This window comes from Camarhynchus parvulus, chromosome 8, assembly GCF_901933205.1.
Source record: "Camarhynchus parvulus chromosome 8, STF_HiC, whole genome shotgun sequence".
NCBI classification, from domain to species: domain Eukaryota; kingdom Metazoa; phylum Chordata; class Aves; order Passeriformes; family Thraupidae; genus Camarhynchus; species Camarhynchus parvulus.
This window is the reverse complement of record NC_044578.1, coordinates 10,398,619-10,417,850: the sequence shown is the minus strand read 5'-3', so window position 1 is coordinate 10,417,850 and position 19,232 is coordinate 10,398,619. Positions and strand designations below refer to the sequence as shown.

General features: G+C 39.9%; 1 protein-coding gene across 4 annotated transcripts in view; it reads left to right on the top strand.

Annotated features, from left to right (window-relative positions):
* ST3GAL3 (ST3 beta-galactoside alpha-2,3-sialyltransferase 3) overlaps window positions 1-19,232 on the top strand; it is a 161,230-nt gene that overhangs the window by 8,712 nt on the left and 133,286 nt on the right. Inside the window, exon 2 of one of the 4 annotated variants that reach the window (XM_030953035.1) lies at window positions 7,890-7,952. The exons of the other annotated variants lie outside the window; for them this stretch is intronic. The gene's annotated coding sequence lies outside the window, so the exon portion shown is untranslated. The remainder of the gene's footprint in view (window positions 1-7,889; window positions 7,953-19,232) is intronic. 4 annotated transcript variants of the gene reach the window in all.

The window sequence follows — 19,232 nt, the reverse complement described above, 5'->3', positions numbered from 1 at the left end:
TTTGTTATCTTCTGTCAACATTGTCACTACAACATCTCATTTTTTGTTGTTGCAGTCTGGGTTTACATCACAGTGTCAGGCTGAGGCAATAAAACAGCCAAACAACCTGGGTATGACTACCAAGGACAAGTACACTTGGGTCATGAGGTATAGCTCTCTATGAATTATGTATCTCTTCTGCACTTCAGAAGGAATGTAATTGTGCATTCAAGCAAAAAGTAATTTGTACTGTGCATGCACATCCTGAATTGATAGCTTGAACCTGAGGTAGCTGATTTCAAGTGGTTACTCCTTCATGGCACTGGGTGATTATATTGCTTTTGTATGCATTGCTTTCCTGAGAGAGTAACAGGATAGTGCCAAAATCCCAGTCAGGTACAGAAACTACAGGATGTTTCTTAACCAGTTCTTGGTATTTTGCATAACCAAAGGCCTCAACAATCCGGGAAGTGTATATCTCTGAGGGTCAGAATTTAGCATTCCTTGCTCAGTTAAAAAAAAAAAAATCAGAATGTGTTAAAATAATCAATTTCCATTTTTAAGTGCTTATAAACATGCATTTTAAAACTTCTTTCATATCCCGCTGGGATCCCTCCTACTTTAACTCGGTTCTGTTAGAGCATGTCACTTTTTCACAGTTGTTACCCTGTGAGTTTTAGTGTTTGGACACTGATTAAATGTGAGTCATCAGAGCTGCAGCAGTGCAGGAAGTGTACTCCTTAATCACTCACAGAACAAAAGAGATAATAACTACAGAAAAGTTTAACTGAGAGCTTCTCTAACTACAGTGAGTATGCATGTTCCAAGGAGGCTCTTCTTTCAAAGCACTATGAACAGATGCATGTATGCTTTAAAAGAAGTAGTGAAAAAAAGATGGCACAGAAATTAATAAAAGCTGAGTTTTACTGACAGATAAGTAGCTGATGGCTTCCTACTTCTGAAGGCTTACCCTTACTGTTGCAATGTTAATAATTTATAGGTGCAATTGCATCTATTTGTCTTTGTTGCAAGTTAATCAATCTCAGAGTAGCTATAAAATACTATGTAAATATTGTTTCTCAGCTGTAATTGTGCCCAGACATACTAATGAAAAAATGTACTGAGGCACATATCTTAGGATGAAGGGTGATGAATAGACCTGACTCAGGAAGGCAGAGGAAGCTGAGGCACAGAAAAGTCAAATTTTTCTACGTCATGCAGCAGCTCAAGGGCAGAGCTATGAATAGAATAAAGGTCTCAAGGTTTTTCATCTCAGTCCAGCTGGCCAAATGAGACTCACTGTCCTGTAATTACACATTCTGTGTCTCTGGTTTAGGAGGGCAGCAATATGTTGCTGTTGCTTGCTTGTGGCAGGGGTCACCTGTGGATGCTTGTAAAAGCACAGGCAGTATTTCAGAGAGCTGTACTGATGATAAAGCATGGTCTGCATGGGCAGTGCTGCTGGAGTGATGTAGGTGCTGTAATTAGGGCGTGATGTGGCTGCTGTGAGTTGCTGCTAGAAGCTGCCTCAGATGCATCAAGTGCTTTCAGAACTACATGTACAGCCTGAACTGTTGTGAATTCTGGTCTGGGGCTTTTCAGCCTTCAGATTTACCCCATCAAAGGCCCTGTACTTCTTGCTTTCTAGCTGCTTCAATACTGGGGAGTATTTTTTTTTGTAGTGGAAAAGTTTAATTTTGCTCTCCATATATAAGGTCAAGACGCTCTGTTATTCTAAAGTTTAAACTTTAAACAAATACATGTTCAGGCAGACTAAACTTCTAGAATTTCTGCTTAAACAGAAAGACTGAGCTTTCAGAAAGAGAGGAAAAATGAAACAGTTCAGGCTGTTTTAACCATAGCAATCATTAATGCTCTGGGTATAATTAGAAACCTAATTACTGTGAATTTACTTGCAAAGACTTTTCAGCCTTTTGAGACTTGCCTCACACAATTCTATCAGGTTCCAAGTGGAGCATGGGTGGTTCTCCATTAAGCTGCTAGGAAATTAGTAATGCTGCTTTTTTTTGTTAGCACTGCTGCTATAATCTCTGTTTCAAAGTGCCTTATCTGAACAATGGAAAGGCTTTTATTATTTTTCATTATGATTCATTTTAATATTATTTTCTATATATTTGACTCCAGAGCGGTTGTGTTTGGGTCAGATACTTCATTAGAGGCAAAAGCCTGAGTTAATGCAACATAATGAGTGCAAATTGAATTACAGTGGAAAAATATGTTAATTTTGATTGAATTTTCTAATTTTGCCTTTTTATTTAACAATGCTTCAAATATAATTTTAATATTTCTACACTTTTGAAAGATAGGTTTATGCATTGATTTCAGTTAGGTATGAGGAAGAAATTCTTCACTGTGAAGATGGCGAGACACTGGAACATGGCCTGGAGAAGTTGTGGATCCCCCATCCCTGGAAGTGTTTAAGGCTGGGCTGGATGGGGCATTGACCAACCTGGTCTATTGGAAGGTGTCCTCTGCCCACAGTGGAGGAATTGGAACTAGATGATTTGTGCTCTTTATTTTTTTTTTCCAATGAAATACTTCAGTCTTTGTAAAGATTCAATAACATGACAGGGTAGGTAATGTGAAACAGGATTTCTGTACTGGAAAGTTTCTGCAGAGCTCCTGTCTAAGCAGTTTCTGCTCCTCTGGCTTGCGTTCAGATATCTAAAAAACTTGTTTGTGTAGGGAATTAATCCAGGGAACTGATATCGTGTGAAAATACAGGGACCTTCTCTTCCTTCCCCCTCCAGCTCTTTGGGAAATGTTATTTTAAATCCCGGACAGGTCGGCATGCTTAACTCAAGATTTTTACGGAAACATCAGGATTTTTAGGGAAACATCAGGATTTTCCGGGAAGCTCCGCGGGGCCCCGCGGGTGAGGAAGGATGGGCGGCCGCGCCTGCAGTAGCGCCCGGGTACCGCGCGGGGGCAGCAGAGACCCGGCGCGCCCGCCACGTCACGGCCGCGGCAAAATGTTGGGTTAAAAAAACCACGAGAACCCCCAAAACCAAAACCCCAGAGCATTCTTATTTTCATCACAGTTACAGAATGGCCGCTGCCGTCCCCTGGGTGAAAATTAAGAAAACTTCCTTGGAGTCATTTGGTTTTACAGTACCTTAATTTGGAGGAACCTTGCTATTTATATCCACTTATATTTAACAGTCCATTACTGTTGCCTGTAGCTCTTTTCATAATATCTGATAATTCAGATGGCGTACTGTGTTTAGAGGGTCTTTCCTAGTGGATTTTTTTTTTTTTATTTTGCATTCAATTGAAACTCTGTGTTTGCCCAGAGAATCTGGAGAGATCACACAGGAATATAAAGTTTTGAGTACCATGCTTGCATTATTGCAGGGAGAAGAAAATGTAGACAAATCTAAAATTTTTACGAAGTCAGACTTTGTTACTTCATTTATTTACAAAACAGCTCATTCTATTTAGAGGACTTTGCCAGCTGAGGAGAGAGAAGAAATGTTCTTACAATTTAATCTTATCTCATGGGTTGCTGCTGTGGAGAAAATCTGGATGCTTTTAATCTTGAATAATTGGAAAGTCCAGAAAACCTGCAGATCCTTCTGCAGAGGTTGAAGCAGCAGGAAAATAAAGACACATTTGATAATTTGAATTGCTTTCCATCAGGTAGAATTGATATGTGAACTGAAAATGAAAATATACTGCAGTCCACCAACAAGTGATGATGGCATGTTTATAATTATTGAAACAACTGCTGCTCTTAGTTTCACGTACTTTAAAGAAAGAAGTAAAATAAAAGCTTTAGGAGACAAGTTTGTGTTAAGAAGCATATCTGTTGTAAATGTCTCTCATGGCAGAATCTGTGCAGGTGAGTTCTGCCCCTCTGTCACTGGTACCCGTCTCGTGTAAGGATGGCTGGGCCTGCTCAGGCCAGAGGCACAAGCAGCAGACTGTGGGGTTAGCAGGTACTGTTGTTTCTCCCATCCTATTCTCCTCTCTTCCTACAGTGTGTGACCTTTGGTTTCCTAAGGTAGATATGTTATCTTTTTATATAATAGTGCCTGTTAAAATTTTCAGACATAAACTTGTCTGACTGCTTTGCAAACCTATATGAGAGCTTCTGTTACCATCTTCACATGGTATTGAGCTTCCCAGACTAATGGTGTTCTCTGAAAAAGCACCCCTAAAGGCTAGTTAAAACATAAATGTGTTAAGAAGATGGGGAGATAATGAATGTTTTTGAAATGCTTGATAAAATTGCCCTAAATGAATGGCAAAGTATTCTATTTGTTTGTTTTTTCAAAAGGTGTTTAAGAAAACAGGGTAGTTAGTGTTTAACTCTGTGTAGAAATTGCAATGAGACTCTTAAGAATTTACCTGGGTTCTGAAAATAATTTAGCATCTACATAGAGGTTGGAAAGGCTAAGAAAGTGTGACTAACAAGATTGTAGAAAGCCAGTTTAGGAAGGAGAATGAATAGTATTTCAAGATATTAAACTTCTTTATGAGAACTTACTTAGAAAAAAATATATTGTAATTGAAGCAGTACTTTTCCAAATGTTTCCTGTATTGTAAGCACCTGAAAGATTAAGTGCACATACTACGTTATTTCTTTGAAAGCAACTAATCTTTGTACTACTTAGGTTTGCACATTGTAACTGTTGACATGAGATCAGCTTGAGGATGAAAGTAGATTTATTCTAGCAAAGCAGGGTGAGATTGCAAATTAGTCTTGGAAAGTATCAGAATTAGCCCTATTCATAAATAGAAATATTAGATATGTTCAGAATTTCCATCTCTATTCTGTTGTTTAAAGCAGAATGTTTTGCATCTTTCACCTGAGTTATTTGTATATTTCTCTCCGATTCTGTTTACCCATTATTGTTGCAGGCTTAGTAGTAAAAAGAGCTCTTTTACGTAAAGGTAACTGTAGTACACTCACATTTGTGTGCTTACATGTGCAATGTGTAAAGAGTGGGAAAAATAACCCTTTCCATCTTATATTATGTATCCAGATATGGTAAGCTAGAGGAAAATAAATCTACATGGATTAGTTTTAATATTCAATTTGTTCAGGTTTAAAATACCTTAAAAAATCTTTAGTGTTTTTAAGAATAGAGCAAGACTTTGCAAAATTAGAGGATAATAATAGTTGGAATGAATGTCACTAAATTTCTAGTCCAACCTCCTGGTCAAAGCAGCATCCATTATTAGCTGAGACCAAATCTTTATCCAGGCAGGTTTTGAAAACTTCCAAGAATGGAGACTGCACAACCTTTCTGTAGAGTGTTTTCTAATGCTTTGCTGTCTTCATGGTGAACAGATTTCTTTTGACATCCAACACTCCAAACCTCTTGTTTCAGCTTGTGCCCACTGCCTCTCATCGTCCCACCATGTGGCACTTTGGGAACCAGGCTCCATTTCCTGGGGAGCCTCCTGCAGGTGCTGGAGGGCTGCCCTTTGGCCTCTCCCAGGTGCAGGCTAAACAAGCTCATTGCCTCAGTCTCTCCTCACAGGCCTTGTGTCAGTGCCCTGGTGTTTGATCATCTGCACAATCCCTGCACAATCCCTTGTTTGTCTGTAGCCCTCCCTAGGGACCAGGCATGATGTAGTAGAACAGAGGGTTCATTGTCATTTGGAGTGGTTTTTTACATTTGTGTATTCCTGTACCCCTTTTCCTAAACTTTTTTTCTGTTTTATGTCAGTTAAATAGTTCTATATATTTTTTGGTACGTCACCTCATGTTTCACGCACCTCTTTGTCATGCATTTGTTGCATTCGAGGTGCTCATATTGGAGTTGGTTGAAGAAATGTCAGGTGAATGAAGGGACACTTAACATGGAATGTACAATATTGAATGTATTGAATATACAATAACAATGTAGGTATTGATGTTGCTGCCACAAAGGCCTTATGCTTCTCAAGGGGGTCAGTCCAAAAGCAGTTATTTTTAAGGGAGTACAGAACAGAGTGATGAGTAGAAAAACAGACTTCAGGTACCAGGCACCCTCTCTGGGCAACCTGTTCCATTGTGCTGTGGTAGAGACATTTTTCCTAATGTCCAGTCAGAACATCCTAATCTGTAATTGGTGGCCATTGTCACTTCCTTCCCCTGAAGGACTTGCAGGATAGAATGAGAATTGAATATGTGTTCCATATGCCTACACTTTTTTTGGGTTTATAATTGTAGGTATAAAGTGAAGACCAGGAGACAGTGTGAGAAGTAATTACCAAAGTAATCAGGGCTGTCTCTCGAAATTTCAGAGCTCAACAGATGAGAAGGTCAGTGAGGAAAGGCAGTGGCTGTTTGTGCAATGCTTCTCATTTAGGCTCTGAGTGCTTGACACACAGCTGTTTAGTAAGCTCAGAATAACAAAGAACTGTTTGAAAGAGGATGGCTGTTACTGACTGCTGTGAAATCAGAAGCTGAGGGCTGGTCAGAAGAGGATGGTTGCAAGGGGGGCCATGCATGTTGTAACTGGTTCCCTCTGGAGAAGGCAGAGCTGCTGAAAATGGCTGGATTGGGTGTGAACACTGATGTGTTTGAACAACTTCTGCTGCTGCCAGCTATTAATGATAGGCATGTCTGGATTGTGACTAAAAATGTGGAGATATCTAGAGTGTTGAACATAGGTTTGTTCTTTATTGAAGTGACTATAAATTTGGGGTTGCAACCTGTTTCAGAGGGAGTTGGGAACTGCAATGTGTTGCATCCAAAAGGAGTGGTGTCCTTAAAGTCTTCCTTTTGTACTTATGTTTGTTTTTTCTAATCCTTTTGAGCATTTGTATTGCTTATTTGATCATGCTTCAACTTTTTGCACATCTTTCTTCAATTTTCTTCAGGTTCTAGTTCCTCGTGTAACACAGATGTTGTTTTCCAAACTATTTTTGAGGCAGTTTATTTTTTCAGTCAGGTATACACACTAAGCTCTTTAAATCTCTCCCATGAATTGCTTCATTGATTCAAAACTCTGTGGTATAGGAACACTGGAGGTATTTCATTAATTGTGCAATAAGATATGTGCTGGTGGCAACCATAGTGTTGTATGTTGCAAATTCATTTCCCTTTTGAGTCCTTTTAGCCATTGCACACAAGTATCTCTTTCTGCCTGCAGTGACTGCACCAACAGTAGTGACTTTCTCTTCCTCATAGCACCTCCACTTATTGTCCTTGAAAGGTGAGATTTCCAAAGCTATTAATCCATAACAAATACCATAATTTCTTTTCTTTTAGTAGGAGTTGAGAAGTGAGTATAGTCCTTTTCTAAGGCATTTTATTATATTTTTTACCAGTTCCTTCTAGTGTGTGCCTATGTACACTTTGTAACACATTTTAATTAAAAAGCATTATTTGTGGTATTTCCTGTGTCCGTGTCCAGTGGGATGAATATTTCCAGAAGGCTTCATCTCGCATAGATTGCTGGGTGGTTCCCTTCCTGCATCCTGTACAGTGTGAAACCTCATCTCTGGAATGTCTGTCTGGTCCAATAAAGTGTTTGGGGAATGCAGTTACTTGGAATCACGTGGGGTATAAATCCCCTGCAATTGCATATTGAATGTTGGGCTCTGTCAGGATTACAAACATGTGGAGGTGCTTGCATATTGCAAGTTTCATCTTGAAGATAGAAGCAAATCTGTGTTAATAATTTTTAATTTCTCTTTTCTTCCGTGTTATTTCTCCATCAAGGCAAATGTTTTTGGCTTCTTTTAAAGGACAGGCTTGAACCAGTCTCTAATTTCTAGAGGGATGTTGGTCAATTGTACTGAGAAAGAAGTTACATTGTTGTGATTGTAACCTTCTTAGGACTTGTATTGAAGAATTATGTTGCTTTGGCCATCAAGCAGAAACCTCCTTCCTTATTGTTGTCCTAATGCTAAAAATGGTTGCAAATTAATTTTTTTTTTTTTTTTTAAAGCACTGACAGCAGCAAGATAATATCAGCAAGTGAGAATAACAGTCCTGAACAGTCAGTCTGTAGGTAAGAAAGGGATAGTGTTAAGCTCCAAAATAATTATTTAAGTTTTGAAAACATAATTAGTATTTATTTTTAACTTATTTTCATATTTATGTTATGGACCTCAGTGCAGTTATCTTGAATTTTTATACTCCTGGCGCTCTGGCATTTAGTCCAGCTACCTCACTGGCATTGAGAAACAACAGGGAATGAGCTGGAAGTACAAGGCAGTTTCCTTTCCTTCTGTATAAAATTTAGGTACTTTCTAAGGTCCTTTAGTAAATATTTAATTTGAAAAATAATTGTCCTGTGCTTTTTTAAAGTGTAGATTAATAAGCTTGATTTCTAGTACTGTGTGTTTTCTTGATTATCTGACCTTAAATGTTACTACTTATTTTAGAGGTTGTATATTTTAATAATGGCCATTCAAAATGTTTTCCTTCATAGGAAATTGTAGCAAATAGCACTGGAAATAACTACCCCAGGTCTTTCTCTGGACTTTTAGAGACAATATTTTTAACATCTTTTTATTCAAACATATGTCATAAGTACTCTATAAAATCTAATTAGGGGAACTGGTACAATCTGTCCCAGTGCTTAATTGTTCTTCCCTCTAGACAGATTTTTCCTGATGTCTACTCTAAATCCTTTTGACCACAATGAAGCCAATTGCAAGCTTTTCTGACTTTCACCCTCTCGTTTTAATTTTTTTTCTCCCCTCAACATGTGTTTGTGAGTTTTAGATTAGTTGATAAGCTTCTTGCAGTCTTATTTTCTTCAGATTTGGGCTTTATAATCTTTCTAGTGGAGAAATTTTTAAAAATATTAAACATTGCTACTTCCAAATACTCTCTAACTTGTACGTATGTTTCTTGGCGTGTGGTGCTCCAGCATGTATTTCTTTGGAATGAGCGGAATAGAAAAATGTGGTTTGCAGTTGTGCTCCAGTTGATGCTTTTCAGTGCAAAGACATGAGGGTTTCAGTGTTGTGGTGCCAATTCAGATCAGCTTGCTGTTCACTATAACTCATTACAACACCATTGAGTCCCCTTGGAAGTACTTTGTTCCCTTGCCAAGATCAAATATTTGTATACTTGCCATACACTTGGAAGTCGTGTTGCTGTTAAATGTATGAAAATTTGGTTCTAAGTCTGCTCTTGATAGAAAGACATGAAACCAGCCTTGAAGCTTCAAAGCTGTGTCCTTTGGTCAGAGGCAGCTGACTGCTGTCTCCCATTGCTTCAGAAGAAGATACTGAACTGGGTGGAAGTGTCTTGTTGACAGTATAGTTAAGGACAACATGTTTTGTTCAGTTTCTTTTGGTTTTAAGCTATGTAGACATTTTCTGTCATGTGTCACCCTGCCCTGAAAAGCTTTTGAGATCAGGCAGTAGAGGTTTCTTTTCCATCGCAAGTTGTACAAATTTGTTTCTTCTCTGTACTGAAAGAGTTCTATTTTCTGGTTTGTTTGTTTTGGTTTTTTTTTTTCCCTATAGTTCTGGATTATACTTGTGTATTCATTCACAGTTCAATTTTGGCACAGTCATCTTGACCATGTAATCTAGTTAGAGCATTCCTTGTTCTTGTATGTCTTTTCCTCCCTGTGCTTGTTCATACAGGCTGCCTGTGGTGAGATGTCTGTGCCTCAAATCCCATTTGGGGGCATTTTTTCCCCTGTAGTGCTCCTACAATTTGTGCTTGTCCTCCCTCACATTGCCTTCCACGTGAGGGGACAAGAACAGTAGTACACTCCATTTCTGAATTTCTCTGCTGCTGGTGATCATCAGCTGGACACTCTGAGGGTGGTGTCTCCTCAGGTTCAGGGATTTTGCTGAAGCTTCATGGTGACCCTGCGTGAATGGGTCTGGAATTTTCATCACAGGGGAATTCTCTGCCTCACCTCCCTGTTTCTGCTCTTGCTGTGCTGCATCTGCAGTGTGATGGTCCTTCTTCCAGTATGGGCATGCTGGGTTATCAGAGGATATCAGAAGTACAGGAGTCTTCCTGTGTTTTTTCCCCTAGGGCCATTTGCCAGATGGGATGTAGCCCTCAAGATGTTTTGAAAAACCTTGTGGTAGAATATCTGATGTGTGGCTGTTGAGCAATACACTAATTTTAAAATCTAAAACCCCCTTTTGGCTTCACAGAAATGTTCCAGAAAAATATTACTGTGGTATTGACTGGGTCTTGTCTTCCATAGAGGATAGCCTTCCATTTATTTTGTTTATGTTAATTAAAAAAATTAATTTAAAAATTATTTCTAAGGCTAAAACTGTATTTTTTCTAATCACAGAAGAAGGTCTTGGGACAATAAATATATTAACATTATAACCAACCCAAAACCTGGCTCGGCAGTAGGAAGTAACCAATACATCTGGAACATCTTTACAGGAAGTGGGATAATTAATGAATAAAGCTAGGTGCATGCTTTTGATGGATGGAGTATTCCGATGGTCAGGGCTGGATGTCACCTTATGCAGTGCTGCTTTGGAACAGCAGAGGGTACTGTTGGTGCAAGATAAAAAATGAGGTTTTTCACACCGAGTTTGGAATTTTTTTTTGCTCCTAATATGTTACTCACTGGAACTGTTGACATGTTATTAGTCGTTGTTGGATTACTGCCCTGTCTTCATAGCATGCATTTATGGATTTACTGAGTAGTTTTGTGGAGAAACCCCCAATTAAGTATGAATGTTTTCTCATTAGTTCTGATGTCACAGAAAGTGCTTCAAAGATGTGTGTTCTGATACAGTTGTTTTTTGTCCTTCAGTGTTGTGGAAGGACTGTTCCTTCTTTGTTCTAGATTGAGGAGTTGATTATGCTGGAACTTTCCAGAGAGTTTTTCTTCTGGAGATAAACTATTAAAAAACCAGTAAAAGTTTGGGGACAAAGTTGCAATTATTCCATCTCTTGTTGGACAGCCCTGCTCTCTCCTCCTGTGTTTTATTTACCACATTCTTGCACAGTCTCTGGCTGCTGTTCACCAGAGTTGTGTTTTATTTGAATGTCAACAGGTGGGCTGTTATTTAAGACCGACTTTTAAGGAATGTTACCATTTTGCCAGGGATCATTTCGGTTCTGTGGAAAGGACCTGAGCTTTCCAAATCTCAGTTTCTGAGAGTACAGTTACAGAGTGTGTTGATTTTTGTGATAAATCTGCTCTAAGTGGCTACTTAATAGTATCATTTTTAAGGACTATTTTTGGTGATTTTTGTCCCATACTTTCTCAGTGATCCAGTTTATCACCTCCCCTCTCCCTGTGAGCAGTTGTCATGGCACAGCTGTGCTGGGGGCAGTTGCAGTGATGTGCTGGGCCACACAGGGTGTGAAAATCTCCTAAATTTTGCTTTGCTGCCAAAGTATCCTGTCTGGCCTTGAGGTTGGTGTTAATTTGGGGTTGGAATTGGTAATCCTGATGAGATACCTTCAGTTTGGTCACTGCTGTATTCTGACTCTACTGTAATGTACCTATGCTTATGGAAATGGTTTCAAACTGAGAGTGTAGGTTTAGACTGAATATTAGGAAGAAATTATTTACTGTGAGGGTGGTGAAGCACTAGAAGAGGGTTCCCAGAGAAGTTGTGGCTGCCTCATTCCTGGAAGCTTTGAAGGTTAGGTTGGACTGGGATTTGAGCAACATGGTCTAGTGGAAGTTATCCCTGCCCATGGCAGAGGATTGGAACTAGATGGTTTTTAAGATCCCTTCCAAACCAAAACATTCTGTGATTCCATGGAATTCTGGTATGGGCTTATTTGATATTAAGTTGGCAAAAAGAACTACTTTGTGAGTGAGGCTTTCTGCTTTGCAAAGGGATCTAAGCCATGGTGTCTTGTGGGTATAAGATATAGTAGGTATAGTGCAAACTCACTGGAGCACTTTGTGCTGAGTCTACCTCTCATCATGGTTTGTCCTCATGAATAATTTTACAGATATAACAGTGTGATTTCATTAAGAGAAGACTTTATATGGACAGGCTTAAAAACCAAAAAAGTATTCATAGGCCACAATAACCTTTTCCCAATCTGTCTTCATTCTTCTGCATGTTTCTGGGATGGTAGGTAGCTTTCAGTGATGGAATCTGTTGGGAGCAGAAAACAAGATGCCTAGTAGGGGTAGAGCCGCAGTAGAGGAGGAGTGGATAGAAAGGTATTAATGTGCCTTTGGCTGCAGGAAACACTGCTAGCACTGGCTATAACTGTGTTTTGGAACATCACTTGCATTCTTTGTGCTTCAACCCTAGCCATTATTTCTACAGCTTACCTTGAGCCAGCTGTTTCAGTTTGACTGATGGCATGGCAAAAAATGCCAGCCTACTGCAAAACAGCAGAAAACCAAAATGGAAAGTCTGACCTTTCAGCCATGGGAGCCCTTGTGATGGCTCAAAGGAGGGGGCCTAGGGGAATGGGCTGTTTGGGGCTGTGGTGGGAAGCTGTGCCTTCTGGCGCATCACTATGTACATTTTCTCTAGCAGAATGCAGGGCATTAATAATCCACCGACTTGAAATCTTCTGAAGGGTGAAATTTGATGGGGGAATTTGTCAGTGTAGGACGCTCCAGTCATGTTGAATATGTTGAACAGCTGTAGAGAAACTGCCTAGGTCCTTCTAGCTCAATCCCTGGCCAAAACACTCCAGTGTGCACATTGTATTTAACTGTCTGCTCCTCTTGTGAAAGCCAGTAGTAAAACCCAGTTTATTATGGATGATAATCATGACCTCAGCAGGATCGTTGGATTTTCACTCCTGGACTCAAATAGTAACCATTAACAATATATTTCATTATACTGGGAAGGAAATTCTTTCTAAGTGAACCCTAACCTTGTAGTTATTAGATTTACCCTGTGCTCTATTTGGGATAAATTGAGTTCTCACTATTTTAAGGCTTTGTTCAGAATTTTTGCCTGGCATTGTCTTACCAGCAGACTGGAAGGTTTGTCTTTTTTTGCAGTTGATTCCTCTGCATTTAATTTGCTCTGAAGCAATCTCAATTGAGGGGCAGTACTTGCACTAAAATCCTAAGAGTAATACTTATTTAGAACACAAGGGTGTTTCACAGAGTCACAAAATAGTTGTAACTTGGCGGCACCCCCATAGTACAGATGTGGTTTTTTCTTATGTTTTCAGAAAACAGAATTTCTTAGGTTTTCAGAAAACAAAATTTCCTGCTTCTCGCTTTGTTCCCATTGCCTATTGTCCTTTCACTGGTCACCTCACCTCTGAGCCCATCTCTGCCTACTTTAATCCTGCCCATCAGGTTAAGTTACTAAGATCCTCCTGAGCCTTCCCTGCTCAAGGCTGAGCAATCCCAGCTCTCTCAGCCTCCCCTCGTGGCAGATGCTCCAATCCTTTAATCATCTTAGCTCGCTGGACTTGTTCCAGTGTGTGTCTGTGCAGAGGGGAGCCCAGCAGTGCCCCAGCCCTGCAGCAGAGCCCCCCAGTGCTGAGGCAGGGGAAGGGTCCCCCACCCTGGGGGCTGGTGGCTGCCTTTGTGACCAGGGCATGCTGCTGCCTCGGGTCAGCTGCTCCACCCAGATTCCCAGGTTCTTCTCTGCAAAGCTGTTTTCCAGTAGGTTGGCACCCAGCCTGTAGGGCATAGTTGTTCCTCTCCAGGAGCAGGACTTTGCATTTTTCTTTGCTGAACTTCATGAGATCTGCCTGCCCATTTCTCCAGGCCTTTTCCATATTTTTTTCTCGGCAGCAGGCCCACATTTTCTCTAGTCTTCTTTTTACTGCTCTATTGCTTGTAGAAGCACTTCTTGTCCCTGACTGTTTTCAGCTCCAGGCAGGATTTGACCTTCCCAAGTCTGTCTTTGCACACTAGGACAGTGTCTCTACATTTGTCTCTGCTCACCTGACCCCACTCCCACCTCTTGCGCGCATTCTTTTTATGTCTGAGTATTGTCAAAACGTCCTTGTTGATCCATGTGAGTCTCCTGGTACCATTTCTTGATTTTCTGTGCATTGGCTCTATGATTCATGAGCATGGTTGAGATCATTCTTCAAAATGAGCAAACTCTCCTGCACCGGTCTTCTCCTGAGGCCCAAATCCCATGGGTTTTTCTGAATCTGGTCCCTGAATTCTGCTCTTGTGAAGCCCAGACTTATGATCCTTCAACTTTCACTGTTTCCTGTGCCTTGGTTCAGACTTAAGGCTTGGTTCCTGGCAACTTCCCTGGCTTTAATGACAGCAATCTGCATTTATGGAAGGTGGCCAGGTCAGTGTTGTAGTCTGAACTAGTGTTTGTATCAGATATTCATACCTTGAGTGAACCAGACAGACCAGGTGTGGGTACTTGCTAAGTGTTCCTGCAGAAGGCTGATTATTTTATTTTTTTAATGTTCTTGACTTATATTTACTGATCCATCTGTTCCTTATGTATGTTGGTCTCATGTATCAGTGCTGGTACTGATACCATTAGTGTCTCCCACTCCAATTGCTGGTCACAGATTTACCTTAGAAAAACATTTCCATGTAGTTAGATGCCATTAAAGTTACTCCTTTTCTAGACCCTTTCTCATTCCCTTAATGGGGCTTACATTTGCACAGTCTGGCCATACCCTGGGTTGTTCTGACATCATGGTATAACTCAAAGCATTTCTTCGTGCTGAATCTGCCGTGTCCTGCACATATCCATAAAAGAAAAACTACACAACTAGCCTAGAAATTATATGGGCCATTCTGTTTGTTACAGCTCCAAAATCTCCTCAATATCCATGTGATCATTTATAGGTTTCATGTACCATGGATATGGCCAAGGTATTATGGGATTCTGGCAAGTGATCTACCTGCTTTTTCAGGAGTGGTTTTCTCAGTGGAATTTATCCAACGCCTTTCCTCAAGTTCTGCATCTTCTCCCCCCACTCCATTATCTGTAAACAGTGGCTCCAGTTACCTGTAAGCAGTGGCTGTACCAGATGATTTTAAAGGAGTGGACATGGTTCTAAAATGCTGTCCCTCAGACAGATTCTAGTTAGTATCAAGTATCCTGGTTATCACAGATGGTGAAATGCTGGCAAAAATGCTTGCAAAGTGATTTGGGAGGGCTCTGCTTGGCTGTCAGTCACTACTGCTAAATTAGCTTAATTAAAACCAGCTGTGGGAAAGTGCTCTGCTGCAATTGATAGTTTTGTTTCCTTCTCTGAAGTCTTGAGGGCCTGGGGCTGGTGATAATGGAGTTGCTCAGATGCAGTGAGGATGTTAAAGTGGTTGCAATTCTCTTACATGTGTACAATTTTGAAGTTGGCCCTAAATCCTGCTTTTAGCTTGTGTTTCTCCATATGGTGTCCTTGGCCTTGAGATGCTGAGGTTTGTGTATTGCCTTGAATAGCACCTACTGTGGTTAGTGTTGCCATTTCTTGATTCCATTTGGGAGGGTTGGTGGCCATGTTTGTTTTAGTATGGTTTAAAACGAATGTCAAAGTTATCCAGCCTGAGAAAGACACTCTTTTATTACAGTTTAAAAACCTTATAAAACCTAAGAACCTCTTCCTCTACAACCAGTCCTTGACTTTAAAACCCAACAGCTTAAGCCATTCAACACAGTTTGCCTTTTCTGAGTGACCAGCAGCCCTTTGTGTTTTGTGAACTGCTGTGTCAGGCTTCTGCAATATTCTTTATTTGTAGAATGCCCTACTCATTGCTATCTCCCTTCCCTTAATCCTCTCCTCTCTTTCCCTATCATCTGCTCAGTTGTGTAGGCAATTTCATAGTCAAATTTAGGGCCAAAAAGTTGCCAAAATTGATGACTTGTCACAAATCAAGAAAAGGCCTTTTTCCATTTCTGAGTTGATCCCAGACCTGCCAACATCAAGCTGTTGGGTTTTTTTGCCAGTCAAAAGAAGTTGTGTTAGATGAGGCAGCTGTTTTAGAATAAGGTTAATAAAATGACTGTTGCCTCTTATAAGGAGTTCTGCTAGTGGAGTAATCCAAAATTGGTGAAACTCTAAAATTTGTGAATCCCAGTGAGCCTGTGAAATCCTGGCTGGAAGCACACATTGGCAGGTGGCTGGAAATGCTAATAAGAAATGGAGTCTGTTGTGGAGTGTTGTGGAAGTTTTGTCTTTCTGAGATTACAGTAGATTTTCTTTGTGGAAATTGACTTAGAAAGGGAGTTGTTCTTGGCATCTCTCAATTTCTGAAGTTTCAACTTTTAGTGAAGTAGAGTTGGCAGTTTCACAGGATCTTCAACAACAACAAAAAGATGATCCTTCAGTGATGCTGCTGCACTGGATGCTGGATTACTGTTCTTAAGCAAGCTTATCCCTTGTCTCCATATTTTCATTAAAGTGGTCCATTGATGTGGATTGGGATTTGGAGGTTTTTTTCTTCTGTTTTTGGGGTGGATTTTCTTGTTTAGTTTTGTTTTCCAGAGGCATTTTGATTGCTTGTCGCAAAGATGCAAGAGACTTTGTGGCTTTCCTGGGTTCTCTTATATTTTGCTGCCTATTCCAGTTTTGCACACAAGCTTTGTGTCACTCTAACCTTCAGTCTGGCTGACAAGGATCTTTTTGATAGAATTTATCCATGGACAGTAAAAGTTCTTGTAGCTGGAGGTGACACTGGCATTTTTTTCTGTCCTTTTCCCACTTAGAAGAATGGCTGCTGGCTTTTAGTCACTGCTGACTTGGAAACTACTCTATGAGTTATTTTTTTAAAAAAGACTGAAACACTTCAGGGAGGTGCTCAGCAGCTTAATTTAATTGATCCTAGACTGCAGCCAATGTTTCTTCTTATTTAACCTTCTGGGTGCCTTGGAATTATTTTAATGCTTTATTTGGTTGGTCGCTTTTTTTTCCCCTCACTGGCTTGTTTCTCTGCCAAGTGCTAATTTAAAGGGATTCATTGTATTTTTCTATGTGGTGTGATAGGAGGAACACTTTTCCTTAGATTGTCTCCAGCTGTATTTGTCCAGGGGCTGAGTGATGTGTGTGGTGATCAACTTCCACTCCTGCGGCTGCTATTTCAATAAGTTTTTCATTGTCCTGCAATTTCTGCACATGGAAATGTGGCACTACTGACAGTATTTAGTGCATCCCTGGGTGATTTTTCCTATGTTTTGATGAACTGTTTTTTTCAAAATTAAAATCAAACACTTCTGTAAAATAAAATAATAGGAAATGAGAATATATGCACTGTTCAGTTACTGTGGTTCTTGTTTTGGAGCTCTTTATGTTATTTTTTCCTCTGCGTATGGACGTTTTCATAGTCAAGCAGATACTCTGGGAACACCTTTATTTCAGATTTGCTTGTGTCAGTGTTTGGTTTAGGATGTGAAGGCTTTTGTGTAGACATAATGCCCTTTGTAGACCAGTTAGTGTGTCAGTAAGGTAAGACAAATTGCTCCCCAAGCCGTCAGCTTGGGAAGAACTTATGCTCCATATCTCTGAGTATGTCTGCTACCTATAAAATGACATATTGTGTAGGATCTCTCAAATAAAAAATTTAATATGGAAGTCTCAGCATGTTTTGGAAACTTACTAAGTTTTAGGATTTGATGAGCCAGAAATCCCTTCAAATTTTGGAATCAGTTGTGGCGATGTTGTTAAAAGTTAAATGAATTCCCACAAACTTCCCCCTGGCCCCAAAGTGCAAAATACATGAGTGAAAAATGGATCCAGCAGACCTTCTGTTCAACATCACCTTTCATGTTAATAAACGATCTAGATCCTTGCTATGCAAAAGAAATTCAAGTGTGGTCATTTTCTGGACAAGAAGCCTCTAAAACACTTGTATTCAGGAGATGTTTTAGGTTCATACCTCATACCTTAGTCCTTCCTGTAATTTGTTTGTGCTCCAGGCAGAGTCAGGAGAAATGACAAATCTTACTGTAAAAACCCTACATAGGAGCTTGTTGGCAGTTATTGTGGTAGTTGGGCCAGATATTGCATGCTTTAAGGTTTTGGGAAACTTTGACCACTGACTAAATATCTTGAGTTGGAGATCATTTTCAAAGAAACTCAAGAATGTGAATTTCCTGATGGACGTATTTGTACTTCTGCTTTTGAGCATGGAGGGGCTCCTGAGAGTTAGGTTGGAAAAGGAAAATGTTTTTGCATGTGAGGGAAAGGGAGGAAAAAATAGTTTAGCGGCTCAATAGGCATAAAATCAAGACCGGTCTATAAAATAGTTGTTGTCCTGATTGTCATTAATTGTGTGTAGGTATCTTCATTTATGTAAACCAGAAAAGAGTGTGCATCAGCCTTCCAGAGTTCTCTGACAACTGTGTGAGTATATGTAAGTTTGAGACATAAACTGTGTTTTATTAAGGTAAAAGCCCATGTCCATATTTAGGAAAAATGCTACAAGACTAAAGCAATTTATTTCAAATTATAAATGCTTTGTGTTTTATAGTATCTAAGCTAACAATATATGCTTTTTGTGCAATATGAAAATACAGAATTAATTTTCTCTGTGCTGTGTAATTCCCCAACTGCCAGTACCTATTTTCTGTCTTGCTACATAGATTGTTATCTTCAAAGAGAGAAATTATACTGCTTTGTAATTTATTGCATGTTCCTCTATGGAATTTGGGAGTATGACTGACTTTTTGCTACAGTAATAATTGAAACCAAAATATGAGGCTTGTCTTAGGAGATAATGAGCTCCTTAAAATACTGAGAATCTGTTTGGGATTAGCTATAAAGGATTTCTCATTGTCAAGAAAAAACTTCTTGGATACCAGCTTTATTGGCAGAGTTTGGCCTGGGTGTTTTTGTGACTTTATGATAGTTCTGTAGCTTCTCTGGAGTTGTATTCCTCAAAGCCAAGTGTATCTTCATTGAATGCCTGCAGCACCTTGATCTCACCTTGTCTTTTGTCTCTGGGAACTGTCCACCTCCTTTCTGGAAAGTGCAAGATGAGAAGCAGGTGCTGTTGGCCTTCCCCTGGATCAGGAGCTGTGATGGACACGGAGGAGCTGCAAGTCCCTGATGCTCAGTAAGCACCATGCTGATCATGGCTCTGAGAAGTTATGTAGTAGATCCAAATAAATACTGATCTTATGAGCAAAACATACCAGCCCTTCCTGCCACCAAACAGTTATTTGGGCACTACTGAAGACAATAGCAATGTAATATCCTTCTGAAGCATTTGCCAGCTGGCGTAGGACGCCACATCTTTTCATTCCATTCATTCATTGCAGAATAAAGAAAATTGGCATGCTCAGACCATTTTAAAAATACATCTGTTCAGAACACGAGTGTTGTTCAGTTCGTTTACCACTTCATAACAAACGTCCTGATGAAAAAGGAATAATGCACAAAACAGCAAGTGTAAAAAGGTTGGTTAGGTTCCATGAAATTCATT